This window comes from Theropithecus gelada, chromosome 13 (assembly GCF_003255815.1).
Source record: "Theropithecus gelada isolate Dixy chromosome 13, Tgel_1.0, whole genome shotgun sequence".
Taxonomy (NCBI): Eukaryota; Metazoa; Chordata; class Mammalia; order Primates; family Cercopithecidae; genus Theropithecus; species Theropithecus gelada.
Genome location: NC_037681.1, coordinates 12,193,473 through 12,201,131, shown reverse-complemented (window position 1 = coordinate 12,201,131; position 7,659 = coordinate 12,193,473). Strand labels below are relative to the sequence as shown.

General features: G+C 38.5%; 1 long non-coding RNA gene across 1 annotated transcript; it reads left to right on the top strand.

Moving 5' to 3' along the window:
• The first annotated feature begins 334 nt into the window (after nucleotides 1–334).
• LOC112605404 lies at nucleotides 335–2,513 on the top strand. The gene is made up of 2 exons (XR_003115408.1): nucleotides 335–384; nucleotides 1,451–2,513. It is a non-coding gene; the product is annotated as an uncharacterized LOC112605404 (long non-coding RNA).
• The last annotated feature ends 5,146 nt before the right edge of the window (nucleotides 2,514–7,659 follow it).

Below are 7,659 nucleotides of genomic sequence, written 5' to 3'. Positions count from 1 at the left end.
TTAAAAGACAATATGAAAGCAGGTGTACTGCTAAACACACAGTTGTTTAAAACAGCTATGAAGAACTTGTACTTCTGTAAAACTCATTTTCTTTCGCGGCAGGAATTCATATTGTTTTATTGTCGAGTTGTCATTTTTGCTTAGGTGCATCAGAAATGCATACACTCAGGCACACGTATACAGCTACACTTACGCATGCATTTTTTTAGTGGCGAAAAAATCAAATTGGGTTCTGTAAAGAGGAGAAGAGGATGGCATCAAATTTGGGGTCTCCTAGCTGTAGTACTCCGTTTAATTGCCAGTCTTAACAGGATGAGCACTGGAACATGTCCGGACAGATCCAGGCAGCTGGTGAAAACTCATGAATTCTCCACAGCACAGAAGGTAATGTTTCCCAGCAGTTTGTGCTCTCTCAAGGTTGTCGCATTATACGTGTGTTATTTTCACTGCAAGAACATGCAGAGAGGGAGGGAGGCAGAGAGCATGTGTGTGTGTGTGTACGCGTGTGTGTCATTACAGTCCCTCCCATTTATGTGGCATTCGGTGAGAAAACTCGATTCTGGTGTCAGTGATCATGTCTGAGTCTCTGTCTGATAGGTTCTCTGTAGACGTGGAATATGTCAGGTGGGGAGTGTGCCCTTCACAGTAAGCATGTACCTTCAGCAGCGTGGCCTGGCTGTTCGAATTCTGATTTGTTTCAGAGTCGTTGGTTTTGGCCTAAAGCTGATTTAGGTGGTACCAAAGCTTTATGGGAAAACCCCGGTTTTCTTACTGCTCAGTGATGCTCTCGAGTGGTTCCTACACTTTTCACATTTTGGGAATATAAATGTTGAAGACAACCAAAGAGCCACATTACAAAAAAAAAAAAATGGTTGCTGTTTTAATTTTCGGCTCATGGTATTTTCAAAAGTGTCTTTATTACATATCTTGACATTGTTTTAAACACCACCAAGGCTTCATTGTAGATCTTTGTTATAAAAATATGTCTGTCATCTTAAATCTTTAAGAATTTAATCTTGGAGAAGTTATATACATCTTTTTGTTTAGTAATTGATAAACTTGAGAGATACTCTCCAATCTCATTTCAACTATTGATAAGGCACATTGCATATCTTTCCCGTGCCTTAAAATAAAATGTTAATTCAGTGAGTTCTAAATTTAAATCTTCTATGGGAAGAAACCTGGAGTAGTAATGTGCTCACAACTTTTGTAAGGCATCTTGTTTCAACACGACTGGCGTTTTCCGCAAAATACACAAGGACACACAGAAATGGTCCTAGTCTGGCAACAACGTGCAGATTGATGTGTGTGCATTCAATTCCACTTGACAAATCTTTGGGGCAAAGAGAAGGTTCTACTGTAGGGAAATGTCTTAGCGCATTCCAAAAGTGCATTTTTTGCAAGCTATATTTTTAGACTAAACATATGTTCAATGATTTGCCCTCTCCAGGGAGCAGGTTTGCATTCAGGCCACTGAGAGGATGGAGGCTACATCACAGAAGAGGCCGTGGGAGGTCACAGGTTCGGCCTCTCCTTCTGACTGTACAAAGAACTCCGCAAGCTGTGTGGTCAGAATGCCAGGGACAGCCAGGAGCTGCTGTCATCGTTCCAGGTGGAGCTGACAGACTGTCTCTGAAGCGCCCACCTGCGCGTGCGCCCCCCTCTTCCCGGCACAGGCTAGAGATGCGCAGAATCCTAACCACTGCCACTGTTTCCTGCCTCAACGAGCCATGCCCTAAAAGAAACAAATGCATCGCCCCAGAATTCTTATAAAGTTACAATCATCTGCTTAATCCTTTTAATTGCCTTTTCCTTCAACTTAAACTTTAATTTCAGGTATCTTCTGTACAACACAGAAGTCATGTTCTGGATAGAATTAAAAGGAAATTAACTTGGGGTTTAGGGTGGACTTTTTTGCCTTATTTTGCTTCTTAGTAACTGAAAGTGAAGTCTTAATAATCAGAATATTATTAATCCATCTCCATTTTTCTACTTTAAAGGCACAACATAGATTTTGGTTCCAGTTGGTGTTACTTTAATGAGAGTAATGAATATTCCATTTGAAGGCAGCGTGTATGAAAGTGTGCTGGGAAAGTTCTAGGGGTCCTTGTGTTTTGTTTCGGTTTTGAAAATTAAATGCAAGTTTAATTCTTTAATGAATATATAAGTCTGTCGATGCCCTTTCTTGAGGAAGCTATGGTTAAATTATTGTGTCAAATCATTGTATTTCATTCTGTCTCCAGTGTGGGGGTAGCACAGAGAGGTGGTGGGTAGGGCTGGGGGTGAATATGTGTGCTTTTCTTAAGCGACACTAGTTTGGGAACATGTAAGGATTCCAAAGGTTAATGTGGATTAAAATGCTATCTGCCATGAACTTTAGAAATTCAAATAAATGTGGTTGGTAAAAGAAGATCTGTGTTTTGATTACACGGAAATGCTTTTGTAGGCCTTTTCTTTCAGGTGAAGTAAACATCTTAAAAATAAGCACAATAAATATGTTTCTAAGCACGGTGCATTGTAATTGTAATTAGCTCTTCCTCCTTTATGAGGTTGCATGCATCAGATTACGTCTAATTACTCCCAAGCAGTTTGCTGGTTTCCTAGTTTTGTGAAAAGTCTCACAATACATCTTTACAACCATAAAAACACTCATTTGCTTATACTGAGGCCTTTATGGGCAACTCGCTTTCTTTTTATTTGAGGGGAAAAATTAAAGGTGAGCATCATTAGGAATCTCTCTTTAAACCCAGCAATCTATGCACACTGCAAAGAATCAATGCCCAGTAGGCGAGCTGGAGTTCTACAATACATTCTTGCACTTACAGACTTCTCCTTGACCAGGTAGCTGGTAATGCCATAGAAATTGATTATTTGTGATATTCTTATCATTGTTTAAAACATCTCATTGCTTTTCCTCCACAGATTAGGATTTAGCTTGCCGGACACAGGATGACTAATGAAGGAAGTCCCTTAATTAGACAGACGTGTCCCAGAGCTCAAGGTGGTGTTGATAGGAAATCTGACCTGAATTGTGTCAAATTCTATTTCAATAGAATTTAAGGTCTCATTTTAGTAGAAATGAACACGGAACTGAGTTTTCTCTGACTCAAAAACTTCTTTTGATTAACTCTTTCAACCCTATAAAAAGTACTCAGGGTTTATAGCTTTACCTAGAATACTTAGACATTTTCAAATCCATTTTCCATAGATACATCTTAGCATTTTTATTTTGGTTAACATATGGAGGCATGTGACTTCAAATTCTATGGATGATCTTAAATGCCTAATATACAGGTTAACACAAGTTAAAACTAAATTAAAATAAAAAACAAAACTTTAGATACAAAGGACTAATTATCCAGAAAAAAAAAAGTAATCTTAAAGCAATAATCTAATAGTAGCTGCACTTAACCTCATGCATGTTTTTATCTAATTTTATAGTTCTGGATATTACTTGGTCTCCTGATTGGAGATATATCAATTCATAACCAAATATTGTTTCATATCCTTTTATGCCTTTAGACAAGCCTTTTTGTTAGAGCAGCATATGCTTAAAAAACCAAAAAAAAAAAAGGCACAGCAATATGCTAAACTGGTGTCCAGATAATAGTTACTTTGAGTTCACCTTATTATAACACTCTGACAATTTTGGTTGAGCCAAACAAATTGTGGCTGAGCCAAACAAATTGTGGCTTCTGTCCTAATTGAAAATAGCTCTGTTGATCTCCCAACCTGAGCACACCCTGGGGGAGGACACTTAAGCCCTTGTTGAGCTCAAGTGAAAATTTTGCTCTTGCTAAAAACTACATGGACAAATCTTCAGGTAAGTTTTCCTAAAACATCCTGTCAGGCAAAGCCAGTTTGGTCTTTGTGAAAATGCCAAGTCTGCAAGCATCAATATGTTTCTCCTCATTGCACTGTTTCCTATGTAGTATACTGCTTTTTCAGAGCTCGGTTATTTCTGCAACTCCAGTTCCTTTGCACACGGTCTGTTGGCACTTAATAAGTATTTTCTGCATTTAATTGAAAAAAACTAAATTAAAAGAGTTTCATAATAATCACATTGGCATATCTTACCATCTCATAAAATTATTTGCTAAAGTAACTGTCTTCTGCCCGATTATACCGTAAGCCCTTTGAGAGTAGGGATTCTGTCTTATTTATTTTTATATCACCAACATCTAACAGAGTACCTAACATAAAGGTGCTGAGTGAGACTGGGGAATGAATCCCTGAGCGCGTGAAGAATGTGCTGGCCCGATAGCTAGTTCTGTCCCTACCTGAAGCAGAATGGGAACGTTTTCTTGAGGGTAGATGGTTGCATTAAGAATATAAAACTATGATATATTGAGAATGAATCATTTTCAGAGCCAAATACGATTTTTGGAGCCCATGGGATTGCATGTTATTTGTCAAAGATATGTTTAGGATCTGCAACCAAATAGGGTAAGTTCACGCCTTCTCTCCAGCATATTCCAACTGGGTAAGCCCAGTTGGAATACAACTGGAGGAAGTTACCACCTCCTCCAATTCTCTGTTCTCTTCCATTAAGTGAAGAAGATAAAATCCTCCTCAAAGTTGAGAATGAAGATTAAATAAGATTGAATATGGGCAACGCATAGATTATAAACACTATATACACGTTAGGTTTTTTCTTCTCTTCTGATTTTCAATGAACTGTAATCCCTGATTTTTATACTGAGAAATCGGGGACCCTCGACTTCATTAAAATGGTTTATTCTTATTTGTAACAAATGTTAAGTCTTTTATATTTTTCTATTATGTTGCTTAATTATTGCCTGGGCAGTCTTCCAGGATTATTTTTTTGTCTTATTTTCACACCCCTCATTTTCTGTATGTTTATTTCCACAAGGGTAGACCCTGAATTTCAGCATCTGATAATGACCTATGTATCTGGGTAACTTTTATGACACAAAATGCAACATAAAGATTTGGTTTCATTCATCCCACATCTACACATCATTTGGGAGAAGGGAACTATGCATCATATCTTGTGAAATTTGTTCTCTTCCAGAACTTTTTTTTTTTTTTTTTTGAGACGGAGTCTCCCTGTGTTCCCCAGGCTATAGTGCAGTGACGCAATCTCAGCTTACTGCAACCTCCACCTCCCAGGTTCAAGCAATTCTCCTGCCTCAGCCTCCCAAGTAGCTGGGATTACAGGCAACCACCAAGCCCAGCTAATTTTTGCATTTTTAGTAGAGAGGGGATTTTTGCCATGTTGGCCAGCCTGGTCTAGAACTCCTGACCTCAAGTGATCTGCCCACCTAGGCCTCCCAAAGTGCTGGGATTACAAACATGAGCCACTGTACCCGGCTCCCCCAGAATTTTTTGAGTCCCCATATCTGGGAAATTGCTTATAAAAAATAAGCTACCAAGTTGTTCTTTAGGTTTTCAGAAGTGTTTTAGGAGGGCAGGAATCTCTGTCTCCCAAGCATCTAGAACAGTGCCTGGCACACAGGAGGCACTCAATAGATACCTGTTGAATGACAGCTGAAGGAATATTAAAAAAATCAAATCTAAGATATCTTTTCAAAATTCAAATAAAATTAAATGAACAAAAGCATATGTTACTTCCTACCTTATGAAATGTGTATTTCAACATTTAAACACTAGCAAAACTTAGACCCTATCATACCGAATTTCACAAAAAGTTAAAAGTAAGGGCCCGGTGTCAGTGCTTCTGAATATGTAAAAAGTCCTTATGTAATCATAACCTTACACTGGAACAGAGCACAAAATTAATGGCAAGTATGATACATCAACTATTTATGTATGTATGACACATAAAATATGTACTATGCTAAATACATAATCTATACATAATAAGTTTATACCTAATAAAAATAAACAAAATAATAGCGGTCATATGGGCTCTGTGCTTTACAAATGTTAGTTCATTTCATCCTTGTTACAGCCCTGGTTTTACAGTCCCATTGCACCCATGAGAAAACAGACTGAAAGATTTAGTCATTTGTCCCAGGAAGAGGTGGGACCAGAATTTGAAACCTGGCAGTAGACTCCACAGCTATGCAATACACCATGGAGTCTCACAGCCAAATGACAATGATAATAATAAAATAATATTTTAAAAAAACATATGTGCTTATTTCTCTGTCTTCATTGTGAAAGACTATAGATGTGTCAACCCCACCATGGGTGCTGTGGCTTTATAAGCCCTGTCTTGCCACTAGAAGATGAGAACCCTCACTTGTCCATGTGCTTCATCTGCCTCTCTTGGAGCCGTCCAGCCCGACGCGTGGGTCACCTTGACTATTCTGCCAACCTAAGACCCTCCTAGGTCCCTTTAAGCGATCTTCTGTTCTAAAACTGCCATCAACCACTGTCCCTTCCAAATACCTACCCCTAACATTTCCTCTGTTCTAATTTACCCCAATGTCCTCAGCTTCCAGTTGGAGGAACACTATTGTACTCTTTCTGCTGTGTCTCTAAAATAACCTATTATTGACAGCTGGATTTTTTTTTTCTATTGACTTGCTTAAACAATGTATTCACCTCTATTGGGGGAAAAGCTTTTAAAATATTAATAAAATAATATGTTAGATTGTCTTGTTCACTAAAACCTTGTCCTGAAAACTGAAGTTATATTTCATGAGTTATCTAACCTGCATTGATGCATTTCAGGAAAGGAAATGCCATCCCCATTTTCATAACTGTATGTGAAAGGAGACTCTGTATGATGCATCACGATGCTTATCCTCTGATTCCATTATCTGAAGGTGACAAAGCAGATGACCAAATACGCTCTTCAGTGCTGTGCATGATTTCTTTTCCTCCACTCACCCTTTTCTCTTAAGGAATTTCATCCTTTGTATAGTTGGCCCATGTTCTTCCAATATAGAAACTGCTTTCTTCTGCCATGTGCGGTGGCTCACACCTGTAATCCCAGCACTTTGGGAGGCCAAGGTGGGTGAATCACAAGGTCAGGAGTTCAAGACCAGCCCAACATGGTGAAACCCCGTGTCTACTAAAAATACAAAAATGAGCCATGCGTGGTGGCAGGCTTCTGTAATCCCAGCTACTCAGGAGGCTGAGGCAGGAGAATGGCTTCAACCCGGGAGGCAGAGGTTGCAGTGAACTGAGATCGTGCCACTGTACTCCAGCCACAAAGCGAGATTCCATGTCAAAAAAAAAAAAAAAGAAATTGCTTTCTTCACATTTAAATCATGCCTAAAAGCATTCAGTTTGCAACTTATACTTTTTTGGATTTTTTTAAATGTTTTAATTTTAATTTTGTGGAGACATAGTAGGTGTGTATATTTATGGGGTACATTAGATGTTTTGATACAGGCATGCAAAGAGTAATAATCACATTATGGAAAGTGGGGTATCCATCCCCTCAAGCATTTATCTTTTGGTTTACAAACAATCCAGTTATACTCTTCCAGTTATTTTAAAATGTACAATGAAATTATTATTGACACACTATAGTGCCATCAAATACTAGGCCCTATTCATTCTTTCTGGTTTTTTTTTTTTTGTACCCATTTAACCATCTTCAACTCCCCCACAATCCCCCACTCTTTTCCCAGCCTCTGGTAACCATCCTTCTACTCTATGTCCATGAGTTTGTTTTGATTTTTAGATCCCACAAATAATTGAGAATATGTGATGTTTGCT